The sequence below is a fragment of the Lithobates pipiens genome, unplaced genomic scaffold (genome assembly GCF_037356315.1).
Source record: "Lithobates pipiens isolate NorthernLeopardFrog02 unplaced genomic scaffold, aLitPip1_a1.2 Scaffold_3, whole genome shotgun sequence".
Taxonomy (NCBI): domain Eukaryota; kingdom Metazoa; phylum Chordata; class Amphibia; order Anura; family Ranidae; genus Lithobates; species Lithobates pipiens.
In genome coordinates, this window is record NW_027507790.1 from 116,058,393 (window position 1) to 116,084,522 (window position 26,130).

Here is a 26,130-nt window from a genome sequence, read left to right on the forward strand (position 1 = left end):
ATTAAACCTTGGGTGCTTTTCTGTTTTTTTTTCTTGTGTCATCAGTCTGTTGTTCCTCCTGTCCAAGTTCAGGCTAGAGTTGGGGCGGGGGGGGGGGGGGTTCTATCTCCTAAACTAGTTCACCTCTTTAGCCTCTGATGTTTTCCAAGTAATATAAGAAGGGGTTGGCTGTGACTATTAAAGGGTTCGGTCAAGTTATGGCTATAAGCATGAATGGAAAGTGGGCTGTGTGTGGGTGCAGGTCAAATGCACATTTATTTACATGTTTTTACAGGAACAGACCTACATGTTTTTTTTTCAGCAATTATTATTTGTGGTAAGATTTAATATTTCTTATTTTCAAACATGTTTACATAAATTTAAAATAAAAAAAGCAAAACAAGAACATATCATTTAGTTTGAAAATAACACATTTTATTAAAAATGTAAAATTTTGTTTTATTCCAAAATAATATTAAAATTACACATGTATGCAATGATATTTCGATACATATTCTAGTTATACAATATTTTGCCATCCTTATTTTTAGGCTACTAAGTAATATACCATACTTCATAATTTTCCATTAATTGTTAGGCTTTAAGAAAATCAATTTACGTATATTGTAGTGATGGGAGACATATAATCAAAAAACTGATTATATTAAGTGATGTTAAGCATATTCAACATTCAATGCTTAAGTGTCATGTAAATTATTATGAAAATTTGTAAACTTGCAATATAGGAGTTTTAATTTTACAAACCATTATATCTTCTGTGCAGTGCATAAAGATTATATTACACTCTTGATTTTGTACTTTGGAGAATAAATAGGAAGTTTCATCGTTGGATCAAATTTAAAAAGTGGCTCAGTTAACATTTCTAATTATGTTTGACTTTACAACATAACCTAAGAATTAACATAACTAGTGCAAGACTATAGTTATTTAAAAATAAAGCACATGAGAAAGTCACGTAGAGGCCTCTACATAGATTTTGACTGTAACTTCTTTTTTTTTTTAATCAATATGCCTTTTTTTTATTTACAGGCATCAGACAGCCATAAATGTATTTTTTCGAATATCCACCATGTTCTTAATATCAAAATAAAATTTTGCTGCGTCTATATAGTGAAAAATATTTTTCTTTTTATTTGTACAGGTATGCATGTAGAAATATACTATATAATGTTCCAGTATATTTTTCCTTTTTTTTTTACAATATGGTACATAGTATTTATATTAAAGCTTTTAGCCTGAAGGTTGCAGTGGCCCAACATATCCAACATTCTTTTTTTAAAGTGGTTGTATACCCACATTTTTAACTTTTACCTACAGGAAAGCCTATAATAAGGCTTACCTGTAGGTAAAAAAAATATCTCCTAAACCTGTACGGTTTAGGAGATATTCCCCTCGGTATGCGCCGCTGACTGCAGCGGCGTATGCGCACAAGGGGTTTCTCGCCGTCAAAATCCGGCAGCGGCCGAGCGGCCGGACTGAAATCTCCCGCGCGCATGCGCGGGAGTGACGATATCGCGGCTCCGGCCACTCACAGCGCCGGAGCCGCGATACCCGGAAGAAACGCCGAGGGAGCATGTCAGCTCCCTCGGCATGGATCGGGCCAGATGTCGGGGCCTCGTTCTAAGGTAAGTATTTCATAATGAGCTAGTATGCGGTGCATACTAGCTCATTATGCCTTTTGCTTTGCAGGTTTAAAAAAAAAAATAATAATGTGCGGGTTTACTACCGCTTTAAGCCTCTTTATTAATATTCCAAAATATAAATAAAAGCTGTTCCTATATATGACACAAGATATAAGATAAAACAATAAGCTATATAGAATCCATACATGTAAAAAAACGGTGTGTGCAAAAAAACTATATTTTGTAAATATTCCTTGTGTAACCAAACAAAAACATAAATGCAACAAGAACAAGATATTGGGTTCTCAATAAAGACAAATCTACAATTAGCTGGTATTTTTGTGATCAAGTATTTTTTAAATTCTTGGCATGTATATATATAATGGGGGTTAAATTGTATATAGCATTATCAAATAAAGTAAAAATTTCACACTGCCTCAAAAAAAAAAAACGGAAGCATTTAGCCTGGTTGGGTTTGCTGAGGCAGCAAAAACATAATTCTCTTAGTAAATCATCCTCTACTATGAATTTACAGATAATCTGGCATATTGTGTGTATTCTTGTTTAATAAATCTGTTAATGGTTTATTTTATTTTTGTACATATGTACCATATGTATTTATATAAAAACAAAATTAATCTTTGGGGTTGGGCAGGTGAGGCGTCCATGTAAAGAAAATTTTACCCATTTTGTCTTGCAAGCCCCTGAAGAATGCACTGTGATTTTTTTTTTTTTAATCTTCTGTCCATCTGTGCAAATGATGGCATATATCATTACCCTGAATGGAAGTGACAGTGCAGATATTTGACATGCATTGACTTCAATTCACAACTGTTGCAATACAGCTGTTCATTTACTCTGAGAAAGATTTAAAACATTTTCTCAATGTCATCTTCTTTGTCATCTATGGCTTTAATTCGTACAGAAGAGATATTTCCTCAACTATGATGAAAAGCATTCAGACATTTTTAAAACCTATCAATAATATTGTCTGTGGCTTTCAGTAAGCAATGGGGCTCAGTGATGCTAAATATTTTCAAGATTGTTAGATTGTGTTGTCTTTGTATACTGACATAATTTGTTGGGAAATTTTGCAGCTGCTGATCGATTTACTTAGCTTTACATTGCTTTCCAGATGGGAAACCTTGGCCGCAAACGATACTGTAGGCTGTGAGTTATTCAAGGCCAAGTTCTTAAAAACAAACACATTTTTGAGAAAATCTCCACTCGTGCTGTGCTTCAGTAGCCCATGAAACCTGTCTCTTTTATTCCTCCTGGATCCAATGGTTCACCATATGGAGTAGCATTAAGGCATGTAAATCTAAGAAACCTGCAAAGTAGCTACCGACTGTAGATAGTCTTGCCCGCTTCAGGGATCTACAAATGAGAAAAAATATGCACATTAATACAAGCCATACAAACAGAAATATTCAGAATTTAGTAGGAATACACAGTACCCTGAATTGTATGAGGTTTCTGTAACAAGTCTGTATTGTCATTATTTCTATGTTACATGTTTTTTTTTTTGGGCTTAGCACACATAAATACAGATTATGGCAGCAACGCTGCTGAATTTGTTTCCTACTGGATTATCTACAAACATTGCGCAGTATAATCATCCGTTTTATGGACTGTCATCCTTTCCTAAGTACTAGTACTAGGCTGTGACATGTGCTTCTTGACCTATTGTAGGTTAAGTCCACTGCTTTAAGTGTAACAGATAAGCAGATTAATGATAAGGTTGCCACAGCCAATTACAATTTATTTATTTTTACATGTATTTCACAATGCATATTTATAGATTAATGCCCACTAATTAGCAACGAGCTGATGCATTTTAGGGTTAAGGGTAATCATGCAATTTGCTTTTGAATTTCATTTTATTCATTTATGTTTTAATCAATGATGATAAACTAGAGTTTTTATTCACAACGTAAATAATGTGCCCATATTTAAAACATGGAAATTATCACTGCCTAAGACAATTTTGTAGTGCAAATTATGTTGGTTTTAGACTGAGCTTTCACCAAAAACAATGTCTTAGTTATATTTAAATATATTCCCCATATATTACAGATATGTAGTATGAGGTATAGTGGAATCAATGGAGTTGCAAGGTACTTTTAATTATTCTTTGACTATCTTGATTCTGTGTCCTGTGACTGCTGTCCGTAAAAGTCCAGAACAGTAATGGCTCAAATTTTAAGGCAGTGAAGCAAGAATATGTAGAGACCCAAGAGAGGGAAGACTGCAAGCAGGAAAGAGAATGGGAAGAAAACAAATGAAAAAGGAAATAAGAGGCAACCTTAGCCACTTTTTGTGGCTATGATTTAGGTCCCATAATAATTAAGAAGCTCTGGATTGCCCTAAGTATTTTAGTACCCTAGCAATCCCTTATTTCTAAGCATAGTTTCTGTAGAGACTGGAGCAAATGAGTTAGTAGTAGAAACAGTATAATGAGAAATATCTTTGGATTTGTACATTTTTATTACCTGCCATGTGCAGCTGTCAAAGCTGTAAAAGTCAAAATAAAAATGTACATTTGCAATCTTTTTGTCACAGTGCACACCATTATTGTATAACTAACATTATGCTTGAAGAGAAATTAGATCTCCAGGGAAAAATAAGAAACATTTTATCCCTTGGTTCACACTGACTCCAATTTGTACTTTAATTCTTTCTTATAGAATACTGTAAGCAATCTATTTGTATTCAACAAACGGGTCATTTGACACAGCCAGATGTGTGTAAGTCATTTACAATAGCAGAACAGAACCTCCAGGACCTTTGTAAAGCAGCAATACAACATATAATATCTTTACATACATTTTCCAAGGAATATAATTTCTGCTTTGTTATTGTTTGAAAATCAATGTATTTGAGCTGTTATTTTTTATGTATCTTGCAAAATGTATTTTTTTTTACTTTTTATTAAAATAAATTAATCTTTAATCGTAACTATAATATTAAACACAGTATGACACAAAATAACAAAAATTTTAAAGTAGGACAACTCAATGCTGGCTGTTTTTTTTGTCATTGAGGAGAGGGACAATTTTCCCATATGGTGATTTCTTAAATGGGTACATAACAAACTTGTGTTTGCATAAAACATCCAATAAAGTGATCAAGAAAAAGAAAAAAAAAGGAACCTCCCTAACTTGGTTGGATGTTTGAAGCATGCAAAATTTAAAGGACCTGTATTGGTAGTAGGGATGAGCCGAACACCCCCCAGTTCGGTTCGCACCAGAACCTGTGAATGGACCGAAAATTTGTACGAACTTTAGAACCCCATTAAAGTCTATGGGAATCGAACGTTCAAAATCAAAACTGCTAATTTTAAAGGCTAATATGCAAGTTATTGTCCTAAAAAGGGTTTGGGGACCCGGCTCCTGCCCCAGGGGACATGCATCAATGCAAAAAAAACTTTTAAAAGCGCCCGTTTTTTCAGGAGCACTGATTTTAATGACGCTTAAAGTGAAAAAGAAAAAGTGAAATATTTCTTTAAATATCGTGCCTGGTGGGTGTCTATAGTATGCCTGTGAAGTGGCACGTGTTTCCCATGTTTAGAACAGTCCCTGCACAAAATGACATTTCTAACAGAAAAAAAGTAATTTAAAACTGCTTGCGGTTTAAATGTAATGTCTGGTTCTGGCAATACGGATGAAAATCATTGAGAAAAATGGAATGGGTAGCCCCCCCCCCCTGCCCATTACCAGCCCCTTTGGGTCTTGTACGGATATTAAGGGGAACCCCGTACCCAAATTTAAAAAAGGAAAGGTGTGGGGCCCCCAGGCCCTATATACTCAGAACAGCAGTATACAGGCGGCAAACAAGACAAGGACTGTGTAGGTTTGTTGTGTTAAGTAGAATCTGTTTGTAGTTTTGAACTGTTACATTTTTAAAGTGTAGCTCCAGTCAAAAAATCTATTTTTAAGCTTTTTGGAAAACATAGGGAAGGGTTATCATCCCTGTATTTTTTTTTTCGCTGTCCGTCTTTTTTCATCTCACTTTCTGTTGTCTCCTTCCGTTTGCAAGTAGGAGACATTTGTAAGTTGAATGTTTGAAAGTAGGGGCCTGCCCTATATGCTCTGCAGAAATTTGGGCCTAAGGTGTTGGTGTTGCCACAACACTGTAAGCCCTCAAAATTACTCTTGGTGGGCGCTGGAACGCCCTGCTGTGAACGATAATATCAAGAATTGTAATTACATGCCATTGTTGAACAGTGGTAGAAAAAATGGGCCTTTGGTGGTGGTGCTGGTGCCACAACACTGTAAGTCCTCGCAGTTACTCTCGGTGGGCGCTGGAACGGGCCCTGCTGTGAAATATTATATCAAGAATTGTAATTACATGCACCTGTTAAACAGGGGCTGAAAAATTGGGCCTTAGGCACTGGCGCCACAACACCCAACACCTTACAGAAACTCTAGTTGGAGAGCAGGAATGAGCCCTGCTGCAAAGTATTGCATCAAAAATAATAATTACACGCTCCTATTAAACAGGGTCTGAAAAATTGGGCCTTAGCCACTGGTGCTGGTGCCACGACACTGCAACCTCTCACAAATACTCTAGATACTCTAGTATAGCACCAGAACAACACCATTAATTGGGGTAGCTTCAGGTAAACACTGTGCAGGGGGCACAATACACTGACTGTAACTGCTGCAGCTGCCTGTGGTATAGCACCAGAACAACACCAGTAATTGGAGTAGCTTCAAGTAAACATTGTGCAGGGGGCACAATACGCCAACTGTAACTGCTGTAGCTGCCTGTGGTATAGGACTAGAACAACAGCAGCAATTGGGGGTAGCTTCAGGTGTACACTGTGCAGGTGGCACAATACACTGACTGTAACTGCTGCAGCTGCCTGTGGTATAGGACTAGAACAACACTAGCAATTAGGGGTAGCTTCAGGTGTACACTGTGCAGGTGGCACGATACACCGACTGTAACTGCTGCAGCTGCCTGTGGTATAGGACTAGAACAACACCAGCAATTGGGGTAGCTTCAGGTGTACACTGTGCAGGTGGCACAATACACCGACAGTAACTGCTGCAGCTGCCTGTGGTATAGGACTAGAACAACAGCAGCAATTGGGGGTAGCTTCAGGTGTACACTGTGCAGGTGGCACAATACACCAACTGTAACTGCTGCAGCTGCCTGTGGTATAGGACTAGAACAACACTATCAATTAGGGGTAGCTTCAGGTGTACACTGTGCAGGTGGCACGATACACCGACTGTAACTGCTGCAGCTGCCTGTGGTATAGGACTAGAACAACACCAGCAATTGGGGTAGCTTCAGGTGTACACTGTGCGGGTGGCACAATACACCAACTGTAACTGCTGCAGATGCCTGTGGTATAGGACTAGAACAACACCAGCAATTGGGGGTAGCTTCAGGTGTACAATGTGCAGGTGGCACAATACACCGACTGTAACTGCTGCAGCTGCCTGTGGTATAGGACTAGAACAACACCAGCAATTGGGGGTAGCTTCAGGTGTACACTGTGCAGGTGGCACAATACACCGACTGTTACTGCTACAGCTGCCTGTGGTATAGGACTAGAACAACACCAGCAATTGGGGGTAGCTTCAGGTGTACACTGTGCAGGTGGCCCAATACACCAACTGTAACTGCTGCAGCTGCCTGTGGTATAGGACTAGAACAACACCAGCAATTGGGGGTAGCTTCAGGTGTACACTGTGCAGGTGGCACAATACACCGACTGTAACTGCTGCAGCTGCCTGTGGTATAGGACTAGAACAACAGCAGCAATTGGGGGTAGCTTCAGGTGTACACTGTGCAGGTGGCACAATACACTGACTGTAACTGCTGCAGCTGCCTGTGGTATAGGACTAGAACAACACTAGCAATTGGGGGTAGCTTCAGGTGTGCACTGTGCAGGTGGCACGATACACCGACTGTAACTGCTGCAGCTGCCTGTGATATAGGACTAGCACAACACCAGCAATTGGGGTAGCTTCAGGTAAACACTGTGCAGGTGGCACAATACACCGACTGTAACTGCTGCAGCTGCTTGTGGTATAGGACCAGAACAACACCAGCAATTGGGGTAGCTTTAGGTGTACACTGTGCAGGTTCACAAGAAATGAAGACACTGTCGCTGCCTATCTGTCTCTCTATGAACGCCGCAACACACTACAGAAGGCCGCTGCACAGGCAGCCTTATATAGTGTGGGGGTGTACTAAACCCTCTGAGCTATAATTGGCCCCAGGCACCCTGCCTGGGGACAATTATGACTCTCCTCACTGCTGGCCCTATGATTGGCCAATCATCAGCCAGCAATGCACTGCGATGCCACAGTGCATTGTGGGCCGTGAACGCCACAGGAATATGGAGCGAATGGCCCACAAAGTTCTGGCTTCGCCGAATGGGTGAACACTGAGCTCATCCCTAATTGGTAGATGCCTGAGAATTAGGCACTCAATGGTTTCTTATATCGCAAGGACTTTGTTGGTGAGGCTTGAATTATGAGACCCAAAACCTGGCATTACAGTTATATGTCTATCTCCCTGCTAAATGTTTTTATGATGGTCAATGCTTTGCTAATAATGGCTTAGAACACCACAAATTCCATGTGGGTGGGTAAGATCAGAACCCGTAACTATGAGACTGTGAGCTAACTGTTTAAAAAGAAGCTAGGTGGCAGCATGTACATTTAAAACTGGACCATATTAAAACTGTACCTACCACAACTTTGAGGTGTATAGACTAATTTAATAGGTTAGGATTTGAACAATATTTTTTTTTATAATGTCATTTTTTCAAATGGGGCTTATTTTTTTATTCTTTAGCTTCTTGGAATAACAAGGAATCCTAAAGAGAGTGTGATCAATTAATGTTACCCTTCAAGAGGAAGTAAACCCTGATGGGTTTACTTCCTCTTTTTTTCCCTGCAAAGGTAAAGCATAATGGACTACTATGCATCGCATAGTAGCTCATTATGTGTCACTTACCTGACACAGGAGCCAGCGAAGTCGCCGCTGTCCCCTGTAGTCCGCCGCATCCATCTTGCTGGTGGCGTCTCGCAGCTCCGACGAATGACAGCGGCGAAGCCGCGATGACGTCACTCCCGCGCATGCGCACGGGAGTCGCGTCTCGCAGCTCCGCCGCTGCCATTCGGCGAAGCCGCGATGACGGCACTCCCGCGCATGCGCACGGGAGTCGACAAATTAGGCAGATCCATTCTTGGACTTGCCGCATTTAGTGCGCCTGCGCGCCGCTGTCTACGGCGCATGCGCCGTAGACAGCGGTGCCCATTTTCGGGCAAATATCTCCTAAACCATATAGGTTTAGGAGATATTGCTTGGACCTACAGGTAAGCCTTAATCTAGGCTTACCTGTAGGTCAAAGTGGTTTGAAAGGGTTTACTTCCTCTTTAAATGTTCTGCTTCTAATGTAGTTTTGTTCTCAACTGAGATATAAAATGGCATGCTTTGCTAATACTTACTACAAGCTATTTTAATGTTCACAGCTCCACATAACTGCTGGGTTGGTGTGGTAAGCCCCTCTGGATAGTGTGACAATCTCTAAGCAGTATTACACATAAAAAATGTCAAATTTGTTTATATACCAAATATATTATAGTTTATCCAAACTGGATGTATTGCCATATTTGATGTTGTATTTTCAAATGCAAGTGAAAAATGCATTGTTTTCAATAGGGCGTACTTACACCATTGTGTTGCATTGCAGTACATCGTGAAAAAGTCTTGTATGCTGCACTTTGGATGTGTAGACCTGCATTTTGCCATTTAAAACAATTTAGTCAAACCTATAACATGACAGTATGTTTGTCAATTTGTATTTCGGTGTGATTCCAGCCTTAATGTAATAAACATAACCCTATAAATAGCAACAGTAGGAAAAATTGACAGCATACTCTTAATGATTGAAGTCCAATTAAACCTTCAGTTTAAACTAGCTAAATAAATTCTAAGTGCATTACATATCTTAGAGTTAGTTTTCTTTCTAAATCAGCCACGGTCATCCCCTGCCAGCATCTACGGAGTGGGAATCTTTCTCTCTATAGAGTAGCAGTGGTCTGACTTGCTCCATTTGAGCTATTTTAAACTGAAAGTTCAATTAGGCCTTAGTTTTCGCTTTATTTTTGTTATGCTTGATTCCCTTACACAAAAAAAAAATGAAAGAAGCTCCCTGATGTGTGTTTTTATACCTGCTAGATTCTTCCCTGATGACAGAGTCCAAGTGAACATAGGGCTGAATTGATGATTACACATTACTGCTGTGCATAGCAGAGAGCTTGCTGTGGAACATGCTGCTTCCTGAGAATAGCACCTGTGGCATCTGCTAGCTTTGGTACTATTTTATTTTTCAAAGAGCACTGAGAAGGAACATTAAAGGAATGATGACCACTTTAGATTTGAAATGGTTAGCATTACATATAAAAGGGATAGAGCTTAATGTATGAGACAGGATATAGAACAATGGGCAAGGCATACAACACTTGATGATAAAGGACATGGGGCTTAATATTCTCTTTCCTAAACACAAAATAATAGGAAACAACGGCAATGCCTATAATGTCTACCATCCTTCACAGCAACATCCCACTTGGACATGAAGTGGTGGACTTCTTTATCCCCCAAGAAGCCAATGTATCTGTGGGCTACTCTGCTTGCTGATACAATTGATTATATAATATATAATGTAGCTACAGTCTGTCTAGACTGCTTGACTGCTTATCCTTTCAAGTCCAACCCTTTTTCTTGCTCGTGTCTCACTTTTCCTAGTTGTATGGCATCTCCCTTAAATGTTGTCACTGTGCTAAATATTGCTATTAGAAGATTTGAATTAGAAGTTAAGTGAAATAGCAGCAACTGGCCAACACAAAGAAAGAAGCAATGTTGTATATTAAGTTATAGCTGTTAAAACTTTTGCTTGAGGTTAATATACTGCTTTTATTGGCAGTCTAGCCTAGGCTAATATCCAAATATATTAAAATGATTTCATTCTGAGAATGTATAATCCATTTTCTGTGTAGAGAAGCATTACAGATAGGTGCGTAATATGGTTTTCTCATTTTTTACATAGTCAAATGGAGAAAAAGTAATATAATTTTTATAATGATATGCATCCTCGTCCTAACCAGTACTTCTGCTCTTTTCACTTCTTGATTCTTTTTATTACAAACAATTAATAATTATTTAGAGAGATTTGCATCTACATGAGAAATCTAGAATGCACATTAAATAAGGATTATCTTTAATCTCCAGAAATTGAGGGTTTAGAAAAAAGCACTTTTACTTATCCATAAAATTAAAATTGTATTAGCAACATTCCAATATGTTGGCCCTGTTTGTTGTCAGAGATAAGAGAAGGACATTATAAACCAAAAGAACATTTGTAATGGTAGGTAATTGTGCCAAATCTGGTACAGTATATCTGCAACTCCTTATGCCAGATGTAGTTTTGAGCAAAATGATTAGCAAATCAGGCAATTAGCAAGTGCTTTTATTCTTATGAAATCAAGGATGCATGTCCAAACATAATTTATTGTTTGTGGCTAGCTTAAAGCTAAACACCAGACATACTGTTAAACCCATATTTGAAATATGTATATTGGAATTGTTTTACAGACTGGTCAGCTTTTAGCCTCCAAATGAAAGATCAACAACAATCCAAAGAACTCATTGTGTTGCTCTTTCCTCCTGCATGCATGCATACTTGCTGTGTAAACTGTATTAGGATATAAGATGAGATAAATTCATAGTCAACTATTTACACAAGCTGCATTGCATTTAAAATACATTAAATCATTTTTCATGGATACAAAACTGCATTAATAGGTGTTATTTGTATAACTTCCCGGAGTTCATTTTTAAAATAAATATATAGCAGTTTTGTACATACTGTATTCATTATATTGTGGTCTGGGCTAAAAATATTTTGTTTGTCAGGTAAAAAATAATAATTATGGAAATCATGTCATCTTTTAACCAGTTATCAGGTGGAGTGATAGACTTTTTTCAGTACATGTTTATCTTAGTGATTTAAAAATCTTGTTTTTTCCAGAGTTTAAAGTGGTTGTAAACCCCTACATATACCAAGTGAAGTGACTGGCATCAGGTGGTACACAGAGATGAAATAAATCCTCCTACATACATTGTACCTGTCACTCTTCAGCCATCACTTTTCAAAGTGCTACATTTTTACAGCTTGTCTAAGCCCTTGTACACACGGACGGACAATCTGAAGGAAAATGTCCAATCGGACCATGTTGTCGGATAATCCAACCGTGTGTGGGCTCCATTAGACTGTTTCCGTTGGAATATCCGACTGACAAAGTTTTAGAGCTGGGCTATAAAATTTTATGACAACATGATCCGATCGGACTTTGTCCAATCGTTTGTAGAGAATTCCAATTGAACAAACTGCCACACATGCTCCGATCAAATTCCTAGACCAAAGCTATTGGCTACTAGCCTGAACGTAGGCCCGTCGTAACGAAATAACGTCATCACGTTCTGAACGATCAGATTTTCTGACAACTTTGTCTGACCGTGTGTATGCAACACCAGTTTCTGACAAAATCCGTCAGACAAAATCCGACGGATTTGGTTGTCGGAATGTCCGACCGTGTGTATAAGGGCTAAGAGTTTAAAAAAAAAAAAAAAAAAGAGCTGAAATTACACTCTGCAAAGCTCAGTGAGGAGATCTCTGAGAAATGATTGGAGAAAAGTGGCACACAGCCCTCCACACAGCACCCAGGAACAGAACTTAGGCTGTCCATCTGCTGGAGGTCCCTCCACTGTCACCTTTTTTTATCTGAGTGTCAGGAAAACTTGTCAGAGCTGACTCATGCTGATAACAGAGGAATGAAGCAGCAGACAGAAATGACACTTAGTGCTCTTAATTGAGATATGTACACATGATAAAGGGATATGCTTTGTTCATATTTCATATCTGAGGTTTAGAACCACTTTAATACATCCTCTGCATTAAGGTAAAAAAAAAAACTTTAAGGTGCAGTGCCACCCCCTCCCCCACAAAAAACGTACCTGAGCCCTATTTTGGTGGCACTGCTCTCTCTCTCCCGCCTCACTAGGCTTAGTGAGAGCAGCAGGATCCAGGAGTGCCAACAGGGGCCAGGAGCACTAGCAGGAGACCCCATAAGTGCAGGATCAAGGGTTGCTTTGTGCAAAATCATTCCACAGAGCAGGTAAGTAGGAGGACATGCTTGTTATTTAAAAAAAAATAGTCTATACACACAGAACTGAATGAGTCATTCATCCTTAACTGGCAGATTTTACATGAGTTGGGCTCAGAGAGAAATAAACTGCCTTTGCTATGCTGTTTCTTTAGCTAACATATATAAATCCACTAATTATATGTTTATGGAAAGAAACAGACATAAAATATTAGCTGACAAACCTACAAAATTAAGAAAATACAGTTGATCCAAAACCATTATAGTCTATTTTAAAGATTTTTTAAATGTACAGTTGTGCTCATAAGTTTACATACCCTGGCAGAATTTATGAGTTCTTGGCCATTTTTCTGAAAATATGAATCATAACACAAAAAAATGTCTTTCACCCATGGTTAGTGTTTGACTGAAGCCATTTATTATCAATCAACTGTGTATTGCCCCCTTTAACATCAATGACAGCTTGAAGTATTTTGTGGTATTTGTGGATGAGTTTCTTTATCTTCTCAGATGGTAAAGCTGCCCATTCCCCTTGGCAAAAAGCCTCCAGTTCTTGTAAATTCTTGGGCTGTCTTGCAATAACTGCATGTTTGAGATCTCCCCAGAGTGGCCAATGACAGGTAAATTTGCCCTTGTGTTTTGGTGTGTCGTGCCCTTGTGATGGTCTGCATGGTCCAGTCGTGTAGTATATTGAAACCAGGATCACATTTATTTAAAAACAGCCAGGATACTCACATTTTAGCAAATAAAAACAAGCATATCAGAAGCAGCAGTCTGTTATGGATAGCATTCGTTTCCAACCACAAAGATGGCCGCGGTCGACATGTGAGAGCATTATGATATCAGAGCTCCACCCTACACCTGACGAGGGTCTATTGGATGAAGCGCATGTTGTCATGTGTTGACTGCGACCATCTTAGTGATTGGAAACTAATGCTATCCATAACAGACTGCTGCTTCTGATATGCTTGTTTTTATTTGCTAAAATGTGAGTATCCTGGCTGTTTTTAAATAAATGTGATCCTGGTTTCAATATACTACACGACTCGACCATCTTGATTTGAATGTACTACACCACAAGGAGTTGCTTTCTTGTATTCTGTGCATGCACCTGTGAACTTCCATCTGGTAAGACTACAATACCCAGCCCTCTATGATTTAAGGGAAGTGGTTTTGTGGTGCTGTGGATGTATCATGATTGTTTGACCACCTGTAAGTCAGTGGTCCATTTTCTTTGGTAAGAGGCCTGGTTTGTTGATGTTTGGTGGAGGATACGTTTGTGTTCACCTAATTGTGACTTTGTCTACACTGTGGGTAGTTCCAGATTTTTCCCTGAACAAGGACTTTATTTGAAACACTATGGACTTTTACTTTTAATTTTAATGTCACGATACTAGCGCTGCATACATTTATTTTTTAATCTGTAACACATGAGCAACCACTAAAGAGTGGAAGTGAGAGAGGGTCTTTAGGGCAATAATATCACCACAGGGTTATTCTACAATGTATTCTTGCAATAGGTAATCCAGCTCCGTATTTATGATACTTATTCAGTTGCCAGTATATTTCTTTGGAATAGGTCCATTTTATTACCAAGTAATAGGATTAGCCATGATCTGTGCATAATCACTTTTCTATTTCTTTTTTTCCTTCTCTCTAAAGACCTGGATGTGGTAGATTAAAATAAATAACCTTTCTTTTCTTGCTCTTCAGCTAAATTCTAATTTGATATCTTATAACATATATAAATATATACATTTATTTATTTAAAATTGCTGCGATCAGTGTATTTTTTTTTTTACTTGTTTGATGTGCTTTATAATACATACATTATATGTAAACAAATATCATACAAATCTAATTTCTGTTTTATATACAATGCTCTGTCCAACTCTGTCAATAGCCTCTTTCTTCAAAAGAGGCATGTAAAGCAGCTGAAGACATTGTAAAAAAAAACATATTGAGATAAGCTGCTATATACAGCAATGTGCAATAGTGATATTTAAAGTGGTATTAAATTTTAAAAAAATATTATATTTCAGAATATCATTCCTTAGATGTGGTGGCTGCATCAGATTTCTTTTCTTTGCCTATTTTATGTCGGTTTTCACCTGGTGATCTGGCCAGTAACACAACTCCGGTATTAGTGAGACACACTCTGGAGGAATGAGTACAGGAGGCACAGCACACAACAGGGTAGAGTTGAATGTATTAGCAGATTTAGACCCAATAACAAGCCAAAGCCAAACTCCAGCTCACACTTGAAAGTAGAATTACTTTCTACTGAGTGCACCAAGGTGGTTCACGCCTGGAATAAATGTGTTATATGTACTGTATAAAGTATGTTGTTATACCTTTATTTAATCAGGACAGCACAATGAAATTTAATGTCAGTTCTTTCAAAAATTATATACAGTACCTTCTCGGCTTATAACAGATGTATCTGATGTATGTACTAGCTCTACAAGGATTAACACAATTTTTACTATGACTGTATGAAAATTAAAGACAACGACATACATTACAATTTGATTTGTCCCTGGCAATGCAAAAATATGTTACCATGACTTGGCACACCCAGGACATTGCCAGTTATGCTTCTGGAAGCCATCAGATGGATACTGAAGAAGGGACCAGGAACCACTAAATGACAATTACAAAGAAAGTCACTAACATTCAAAGCTGAACTCTGGGAAAGTCCTCCTCTAAAGTGGGGTTGCACCTGCAATGCAAGGGTTAACTGCTTGTCCATTCCTGGAGGACTGTGAAAGGCACTTTTACTTACCTGATCCTCCACTCTTCCAGGCTATGTTCTGCTAGACTGGTCCCTGCAGCCTTTTCTCCCCTGCACTCCGACAGTCTAAGGTCCTCTGACATCATCATGACCAAAGCTGGGACCATAGCCTGCACTGGACATGAAGACACAGAGGGGTTGATTTTACTAAAACTGGAGAATGCAAAATCTGGTGCAGCTGTGCATAAAAACCTTCCAAATCAGCTTCCAAGTTTTATTGTCACAGCTTAATTAAGCAAGCTGAACTTACCCTGTTTCCCCCAAAATAAGACCTAGCGTGATTGCCGGTGATGGCTGCAATATAAGCCCTACCCCCCAAATAAGCCCTAGTTAAAGTCCTTGTAGGTCTTATTTTCAGGGTAGGGCTTATATTGCAGTCATCACCGACAATCATGCTAGGTATTATTTTCGGGGAAACAGGGTAGAAGCTGATTGGCTATCATGCACAGCTGCAGCAGATTTTGCACTCTCCAGTTTAAAACAACCATAGAGGGACAGTGCTCTGCCAGATTGGAAGGGATCTCCCTTTACTGGGGGAGAAGACCCACTTCAAGCAAGGACTTTTTAGTTTTAGGGGGTTCAGCTTCACATTAAGGTATACAGTATTTCCTTTACCCTTCTAAAAACATCTATGTATATTGCAAAGAGCCAGCCCGATTGGATACAAATTGAACAGATTTTTCAGGTAAGCTCCTTAATTAATTTTTTTTTAAATGATAAGGGAGCTTATGCAAAATATATATACCCCAGCGTTTTTAATATGCATGACCAGTTTAATAATTAGCATTACATGATGAGGGAGGAATCTATAGATCCCCAAGAATAAAAAAAGTCTGTTAGCTATAGAGGGGGATATAAACCTTTTAGTCCCTATCAAAACAGTCCTATCCCCTTGAGAAATACATTGTAGATATACTCTTCTAATGGAGGGTGATGATAATGATGGGGAGCAGACATTTTCATTGACCTTATGTACCCCTGATGGTGAATTACAAACTAAAAGGGAGATCGTCACAGAAATTCCCACATGGTGTTTGATCTGGTAATTTTTGGAGCGGAATGGGAAGAAAAGGGAAAAAGGCAAGAGGCTGTAGAGGCGGAGGAGGAAATATACCAAAGAAAATAAAATTTTATACCGTGGGGTTATTTGTTTAAATTACATGGTAGTGAATTCACTCAATCTGAAATTTTAAGTAAAGGATTACAATACACACCCTCTTGGGGCCTTAATAAGTTTGGAACCTTTTTTGACATGCATTAAATTCCCTCAGAAATTAAGTATAAAAAGACACTTTTTAGGTCATCCAATTAATAAAAATGTCCCAAACCAGGGGGAGTTGTGCACATTGGTTTTTCCAATTCTGTCTTGTTTAGCCCTCCAGGGTCAGTACCTTCAAGTTTATCTATGTTCCGCGATTTGGTTTTGTATAGTTTGAACAAGACCAAAATATAAAAAAACCTGATAAAGGAAATCCAATCAGGTATTCATTCTTGGTGTGATCCCAGGGACTTAGTAATATGACTTGCAGAATAGGAGGGAGGTATTGTGTTGATGAAAAAAGAATATCTTAAAGAAGTAGATAAAATCTTGTCTGATAGTGAGATGTATGAAATCTTTAAAAGTGATCCTACCCAACAATGTTAAATATTACATGATAAGCTAGTGAAAAAAGAGTATGACAATGCAATTAAACATACGAAGAAGAGTATTTTGATTCTGTCAGTCAGTGATTTATAGAATAGGAAGTTATGTGAACATTTTTTATTTATTTTTTGCAACCTTTGTTGGGCACTACCCTTGCCTACTTAAAGGATACTATTCAGGTTAACACACTCAAAAATCTCCAATGCAAGGATAACTCTTTTTAAATTTGGAAAATTCAGTACCACCTAAACAAAAACAATTCATTTTGAAATTACTATTATTTGCAATAAAGGGCAATTATCTATGGTTTAAGCGGCATTTTTACCTTCAGAAAAAAGGTGTTACAATGGGCGCTAAGTTTGCGACTTCTTTAGCCAGTTTGTTTACGACAAGGTGGGTGGAGGTCTTCATAAGTCTTAAGCTCCAGGGCAATCTTAGTGCAGCATTATATTGTTTTATTAAAAAACAAAGTAGTAATAATGTAATATGCACTCACATAGCGCTCGGCGGGTGGGGGGTGAATCTGTCCAGCATAGGAACAAAACCACTGCCGAATCCCTGGGATGTTAAATCCGCGAGCGCCTTGTATCAGTGGGGAGCTGAAGCCTCAAGGGACCTCGGGATTGGATGGTGATTATGTTCCTATGCTGCACAGGTTCAGCCTCCACCCACCGAGCACTGTGTGAATGTTTATTACATTGTTACTACCCTGCTTTGTAATAAAACCATATAATGCTGCACTAGGATTTCCCTGGCACTTCTCTTTTTTTCTCTTAACGTCCCCGGTTCCCAGCCCGCGCCTGAAACAGCCTCAAAACTATCTGTAGCCCTCACACCAGAAACAGACTTAAAGGGGTTCACTCCCTAGAATATTTCATCTATATTGCATTTATTGCATTTTTAGTTCACATTTTTTATTCCTTGATGTGCCTTTTTTTATTGCTAACTAGACTCAAGAGTGTGTCGATCCTTCACCACTCTTGCAACCGTTTTTGTAGTGCTGAGTTTCACACTAGATTTTTTTGTAAGTCTGTTTTTTATCTTTATGTTCTTCATAAGTCTTCAGTTCACTACTCAGATTCTTCTTTGGAGAAGGTACATTAATGCCTCCTCCTTTGGAAAGGTGGTTTTGAATGACTGCATGTATTTACAAAATATCTTAACAATAGTGAGTGAGAGATAAAATTATGAGTGGAGCACTGTGGAGGTGAACTTTCTGGATTAGGTTATTTTCTGTCCGTTTACTCAGTAAAACATATTTTAAAAAGGCAGACCAAAATAGGTATATAGCATTAGGAGCTATCACCACCCTTTATGGCTAAAGACAGTTTTGCAATATTAGGTAAAATTCCTCAGGTGTAAACGATTTTGTGGTACAAGCCGATCTCCTAAAATAGAGATTTGTGGATAGAAGATATAAGCCGGAACTCCCTGATCAGGAAATAAGAGGGGTAGTGGATACTGACAGAGGATTCTTGTTGGAGCCTAAACAAAGACACATATACTATAGGTAGAAGGTACATGCAGGCTTTTATTACCAGCTTTTGGAATTAGCACATTGTTAGAACTATTGTAAAGAAATAAATATATTTTCATCTTTTAATGTTGGAAACGTGTATCTGTAAGGCTGAATAAGCCACAGAGAAAGGGTCAAATGAAGGACAGGCCCGTATTTCAACCTAAGACATTCTGTTTTTCTCACTCTGATGGAGGTCTGTAAACAAGCCTATTTGCAGAACTAGTTAGAAAAACAATTAGTGTGTATTTTTCTCCTCACCTGAAGCCAAGGATAAATCTATTTTTATGGTTGCCAAATAGAATTTTGGGACAGTAATAATGACTGACTTTCCAAGGCAAAAATACATATTGTCCGAATTGAGTGGGGAGTTAACCCCTGATTGGTATTTACACAAAGATGGGGTGTGAAGGAACTATGTATATTTAGATGGACTTGTGTGGTTATATGGTGGCCAGCCATTGTTTCAGCTCTGATTGCTATAAATGGAATTCCAACTCCTGATAATCAAAAATTCATACTGTTAAATCTTGCTGTATCAGAAATGTATGCTCACCTGAAGACGTTACCAGATCTCCTAAACATTACATATATTTATATTGGAAATATCATATGGCCACGTCTTTACCATGACAAAATTTACATTCTTATAACAGATTATTTATAAGAATCATTTAGAACAAATATCCCTTGTCCTAGAATGACACTTGGTGGCTAAGAGAGGCAATGCCTGAACAAAAAACAAAGCTAATATTTATCCACATGAACCAGTGAAAAGAAGTCCCACCTTCTGGGCTAGGCTTATTAGATTTTTTATTATTTTCAGAATGGTATATAGGACCAGGACAGGAAGCCATAGGGATCCCTCTTCATCCATCAGATAGACACTTCACTTGATCCATCAGACCTTATCACCCATCAAGAACCACTTCATCCAGAACACACCCCTCCACCCAGAGAGACATTCATCATCACGCCTCATCATCTAAAACCTAACGAGACATATTTCTGAAAGGCAGCAATTTTAGGGGGACTCTGGTAAGTCTGCAGTCATTTTGAAAGGGTAATTATGATACATTGATCTTTTCATGATTGCTTGCTTATTTTGATATAACTATTATTGATTTCTTGTTAAACTTAGATTGTTCTTCCCCCAATTTTTCTTTCATTTTATTTTCCAATTTTAATCATTTCTTGTTTTGCGCTATAGTAGAGTACCATTTTTACATAATTTAATACTTATTCCTTCTACAGGGGAGTAACTTCTGGGCTTCCTAAAATACAAATTATTGTCTGATAGTTAGTCATATACTGTATATATGGCTATTTTGTCCACGAGGAGACATTAATCCTTTTGTTTTATTTATAAACGTAGCAAAATACAGCGAGTGTTGCATACGATCTTAATATTTTTATGTAAGATTATTGTCCATCCACAAATCTAACTATTCATTTTGAATACATGTCTAGTGAATACATATTTAATTTCATATTTAGTCTGTATTCAGATTGATCGATTTGTGTTTAAAGAAATTTGACTGGTAAAAATTACATAGTTACATAGTAGGTGAGGTTAAAAAAAGTCCATCAAGTTCAACCTGTGTGTGATTATATGTCAGTATTACATCGTATATCCCTGTATGTTGCGGTCGTTCAGGTGCTTATCTAATAGTTTCTAGAAACTATCAATGCCTCCTCGCTGAGACCACCGCCTGTGGAAGGGAATTCCACATCCTTGCCGCTCTTACAGTAAAGAACCCTCTACGTAGATAAGGTTAAACCTCTTTTCTTCTAATTTTAATGAGTGGCCACAAGTCTTGTTAAACTCCCTTTCCAGAAAAAGTTTTATCCCTATTGTGGGGTCACCAGTATGGTATTTGTATATTGAAATCATATCCCAAGTGTCTCTTCTCCAGAGAGAATAAGTTCAGTGCTCACAACCTTTCCTCATAACTAATATCCTCCCGACCCTTTATCAGCTATAGCTACATAATAGGTGAGTAGTATATTACTCTATATAATTAATCATTCAGGCAATTCCTGACACAAACGCATAACAACATGATACTAAAAAGATTATTGGAAAAAGATTGGAATGTTTTTAAGGGTGACAGGATATTGGGTCCATTGTTACCTGAATGTCCTATGATTATTTTCAAGAGAACGCTGTTTTCGTTTTTTGTTTACAAATGTTTTATTTGGAAGATCGTGTTATAAACAAGGTATTGTAGTCATATACATGGACAATATACAAAGAATGGTAAGTACAGACAAACAGAGCATAGGGTGAAGCTGAAGATAAAGGACTGTCTACATTTAGCTAGTTCACAATATGTACCATATTGGGGAAACAAAGAAATAAGAGACATAATAACAACGGTGGGTTACAAAAAGATGCATCATATAATACAATGTATGATGAATGCGTTCAGATAATTTGATCTTCTACATCCTAGCAAACACCTGAGACCAAGAGATGGAGGAGTGCCAATTAAGTGCAGTTACCCAATGAATGGATACAAAAAGAGTGTGTATCAATCTTTGACAAGGGATAGGAATGTCAGATATTGAGGTGAAAAAGAGACATAATTGTATTGTTAAAGTAATGGGACGGCCTGCTATTAAGGTAGTTTTCCTAGCTGTACGTTGTGAAATTGACTGAAGGTGCTTGCAACGACAAAAAATACAGATAAAGGAGCCAGGATCCAGGCAGCCACAAACACAAGAGGGAGCATTTGCTGGGTAAATAGTATGGAGCTTAGTTGGTGTCAGGTACCATCTTGTATGTAATTTGAGTGCAGTCTCCCTGACTGAGATAGCTCTTGTCTTTTTAAGCATATTGTTGAGCATCTCTTCCCATTCAATTGGAGTAAAAGTGAGACCAGATTCTGCTTCCCATTTAATAATTGGTCTGGTTTTCTCTGTGAGAGAATCTTCATTTTGGTAGCTATAGATAAGTGATATTATATCTTTATCCCTAGATATGTTCAAATTGTGTGCGTAGCAGACGAGATGTTAGTGTACATCTGTTGCAAAAAAAGTGCTGAATTTGAATATATCTAAACAGTTCAAAGGGGGGTAAATTGTATTCTGTCTGGAGTTGTAAGAAAGTTTTAGGCTGCATTCATACCTGAGTGTTTTCAGCTCGTAAAGCGCTTGTAAAACGCCTGAAAAAAACACCCAACAAGCAAAATCCCATTCATTTCAATGGCACCTGTTCACATCTGAGTGTTTTGTCACCTAAAACAAGACACCTGAAGCTCAAAAAAGTACATGAGCTTCTTTTTGGCCAGATTACAGGCATTTGTCTGCTTTTTACAATGGTGACCTTTTGACCTGTGCAAAATTCCGGCAAAAAAAACCCTGTAAAAATTGTGGCAAAATCACAGTAAAAACAAAATAAAACAAGTATGTACACTACATAGAATGCCCTGTACACACGGTCGGAAATTCTAACGGAAAAAGTCAGGTCGGATTATGTTGTCGGAAAATCCGATCATGTGTGGGCTCTATCGGACTTTTTCCGTCAGAACTTCTGATGGAAAAAGTTTGAGAGCTGGATCTAAAATTGTTTGACAACAAAATCTGATCAAAGTTTTTCCGCTCGTGTGTAGAGAATTCTGATGGACAAAGTGCCACGCATGCTCAGAATAAATTACGAGATGAAAGCTATTGGCTACTGGCCTCTTTATAGTCCCATCGTACGTGATTTACGTGACCTCATTCCGAACGACAACTTTGTCCGACAACAAGTATGCAACTCAAGTTTTGGCCAAAATCTATCGGAAAAAATGCGAAGGATTTTGTGGTCGGAATGTTCAACCGTGTGTACAGGGCAGAAAACTTGCGAGGATAACAGTACTGAATCTACAATATAACCAAGCACATAAAGAGAGCATCACAGCCACTACCTGGTAACCTGGATACAGAGGAGGAAGACCACCCCCAACTAAGCTGTCAATGGCAGTCATACCCTATCCATCTTTTTGGGGCAGTTCCTGGCTATATAGTTCAACTTTCAGCATTCAGAGGAAGAGAAACGTTAATAGATTATTTCCTGTGAACCTACGGAGGGAGGGGAACAGGCATTCCACTTCAGAATAATTTCTCTTTTAGCACAATAAAATAGCAACAGTTTAGTGCATCTAGGCTTTTGTTCATCATCCCGGATTCCCAGTAATACCAGTTCTGGAGAGACCGGGAGGGACAGCTGAATGCGGAAATTGAGTTCAACCACTTCACCCCAAAACTGAGCCGCTACTGGACAACTCCAGAACATATGGAGCTATGTACCTATATGACCCCCACTATCTTACATTATTATTATTTTTTTTGTTAATTAAAGGAATAGTGCACCTGTTGTATTATTATATGGTCTATACTTTTACAAAATAATAGTTTTGCACATATCTTCCTAGAACACATGCAAAAAAGGATTTAGTTCTAATTTTATCTAGTGGTCAAACACATGCAGATTTATTACTTAGTATCCACCTATGCAGCAGGACAAAGGGTGCATAGCACAAACACAACCTATGCAGAGAGCCTTTTATCCAACCTCTGCAAAGCTCTTTTGAGCTTCTTAGCACTTGTGTTGAAGTTGTGGAAAATGAGGCCTCTGTGGAGCAGGGCATGTAGAGTAATGAGAATGCTTAACCTGTGATTGTACTTTATTGAGGAGTATACTTAACCTCCCTGGCGGTACGATTATTTCAGATTTTAGGTGCTGAAAGTGGTACAATTATTTTGCATGAAAATTTGGCGTTTTATATAGTAGTCCTGTAATTATTAGGAATAACTCACTTAAATCTGTCCAAACCAGAGTCTAGCAGACATTCCGGGTATGATAAAGTTTGAAAAATGAAATCATAAATTATAATATAATAAATAACTATAAATAATTATACCAAATAATAATATAACAATAATAAGAATTATTCAAAAATGTAATCAAATCAAAAACACTGAAATTTGCTCAGTTGCAGAATTGTCACTGTCATTACTTTTCAGTATTTGATGACGGATCTCCCCACAAATCGCTGTCGCTCAATTCTGCAAGTGATTCTAATTTATTATCGCTGTTTTCTAGATGGTCTAAAATCATTTTTGATGTAAAGGGACAGTTTTGGTTGCTATGGACAATCTCCAGTTTCCAGGCATAAAGAACAGTTTTTATAATATAAAACCGCATGCAGGACACTGGGCAGAACACTAGAGACAAAGGGGATATGAAATAATTACATACAGCAATGTAATCTGTAAGATTACATTATACTGTATGTAATGTGTGTGTTTTACTTTTTGAATTTGGCGCCGTTCTCCGTCCCCATGCGTCGCAACGCTCACAGGGAACAGTGATCGGCTCCATGATAGATCGAGTGGAGCACGGCTCGCTCGTACAGTGTGGGGACATCGCTGGATCCAGTGGACAAGGTAAGTAAAGTCTCCTTGCATTCAGCGATGCGGTCCCGAGTCTGGCTCGGGGTTACCGCTTTTGGTACAAAATCTCCACCCCGAGCCATACTCGGAAATATCACCAGGGTTGGTTAAAAGAGAAGTAGAGGTTTCCTTTTTTTTTTTTGCTTACATTTATTCTATGTGAGCTGCTGATAACTAAAAATATTCCAGCCCTCTCAGCAGTACCCCCATTCTGTTAAAATCAAGCTAAATACTTGTGGGAGGGTCTACAGACTTTCATACAGTGTAATACCGACAACGGTTTGAGTCTGGATCAACCCACTTTCCTGTAATTTTCCTTGATTGATGTCAGCTCTCTGCTTGCTCCCGAGACTTCACACAGCATAGTTGCTCCCTCCTCCCTCCTCTTCTGCAGCTTGTTACAATGGTCAGAAGAATCAGCAGAGATAACAGCACTTCAGGTAGGAGAAGTTACTGATAGTGCTGTGTATGTAAATGTCCTCTACATATTCCTATCTACTAGAGTGAAAACAATATATTTTTAACCACTTCCCCACCAGCCTCTAGGCGAGCCATTGTAGCTATATGTTGGTTCTCTTTCAGACCACTAGGGGGCACGCTGTCGGAGGCCGATGTGTCGGGCACTCGCGAGCGCTCCTCACAGAGACAGAACGGAGATCTGTCAATGTAAACAGACAGATCTCTGTGCTGTCAGGGGAGAGGAGACTTATTCATGCTAAGTATGAACAACGATCAATCTCTTCCCCCAGGCAGTCCCATCCCCCCACAGTTAGAATCCCTTCCTAGGATACACAGTTAACCCCTTGATCTCCCCTACTGCAGGGAAGGCCCTGCCAGTGTTGTTTATACAGTAATCAGTGCATTTTTATAGCACTGATCACTGTATAAATGTCAATGGTCCCACAAAAGTGTCAAAAGTGTCCGATCTGTCCCCCACAAAATCACAGATCACCACCATTACTAGTAAAAAAATAATAATAATAAAAATGCCATAAATATAGCCCCTATTTTGTAGACGCTATAACTTTTGCACAAACCAATCAATATACCCTTACTGCGATTTTTTTTTTACCAAAAATATATAGACGTATACCCTTTGGCCTAAACTGAGGAAGATTTTGAATTTTTTTGGGGGATATTTATTACAGCGAAAAGGTAAAAAACAATTTTTTTTTTCAAAATTGTTGCATATTTTTGTTTATAGCACAAAAAATAAAAATCACAGAGGTGAGCAATTACCACCAAAAGAACATTCTATTCGTGTGGAATAAAGAACACCAGTTTTGGTTTTGTACAAAGTCACACACCTGCGTAATTGTCAGTTAACCACTTGCCGACCGCCGCACGACGATATACGTCGGCAGAATGGCACGGGCAGGCATATGGGCGTATATATAAGTCCCTGCCTGCCCGCGGGTGGGGGGCCCGATCGGGCCCCCCCCCGGTGCCTGCGGCGGTCGGCATTTCTTCGAGAGCGATCCGGGATGAGGGGGCGGCCATTCATTCATGGCCACCCCCTCGCGATCGCTCTCGACGAATGGAAATCCCCCGTGACATCACTTCCTCTCCTGTAATGTAAACACAGGAGAGGAAGTGATGTATTCTCTCCTCCGTGTCGGTATTTTCCGTTCCGACACGGAGGAGAGCGGATCGGTGAGTTGCACCAACACTCTACACACACAGTAGAACATGCCAGGCACACTCACACCCCCCCTTTACCCCCCGATCACCCCCCCAATTACCCCTGCCCCCCAGTCACAGTGACACCAATGTCATTTTTTTTTTTTTTTTTTTTGCATTGGTGTCATTTGTGACTGTAATAACTGTTAGGGCAGTTAGAGTTAGCCCCCTTTAGTTCTAATGTACCCCCCTAACCCCCCCAATAAAGGTTTAACCCCGTGATCACCCCCCGTCGCCAG

At 38.8% G+C, this 26,130-nt stretch overlaps 1 protein-coding gene across 2 annotated transcripts in view; it reads right to left on the minus strand.

Moving 5' to 3' along the window:
* Nucleotides 1-1,180: 1,180 nt before the first annotated feature.
* PRR16 (proline rich 16) overlaps nucleotides 1,181-26,130 on the minus strand; it is a 430,206-nt gene continuing 405,256 nt past the window's right edge. For both annotated transcript variants that reach the window (XM_077462214.1, XM_077462213.1), the window contains one exon: nucleotides 1,181-2,999. The gene's annotated coding sequence lies outside the window, so the exon portion shown is untranslated. The remainder of the gene's footprint in view (nucleotides 3,000-26,130) is intronic.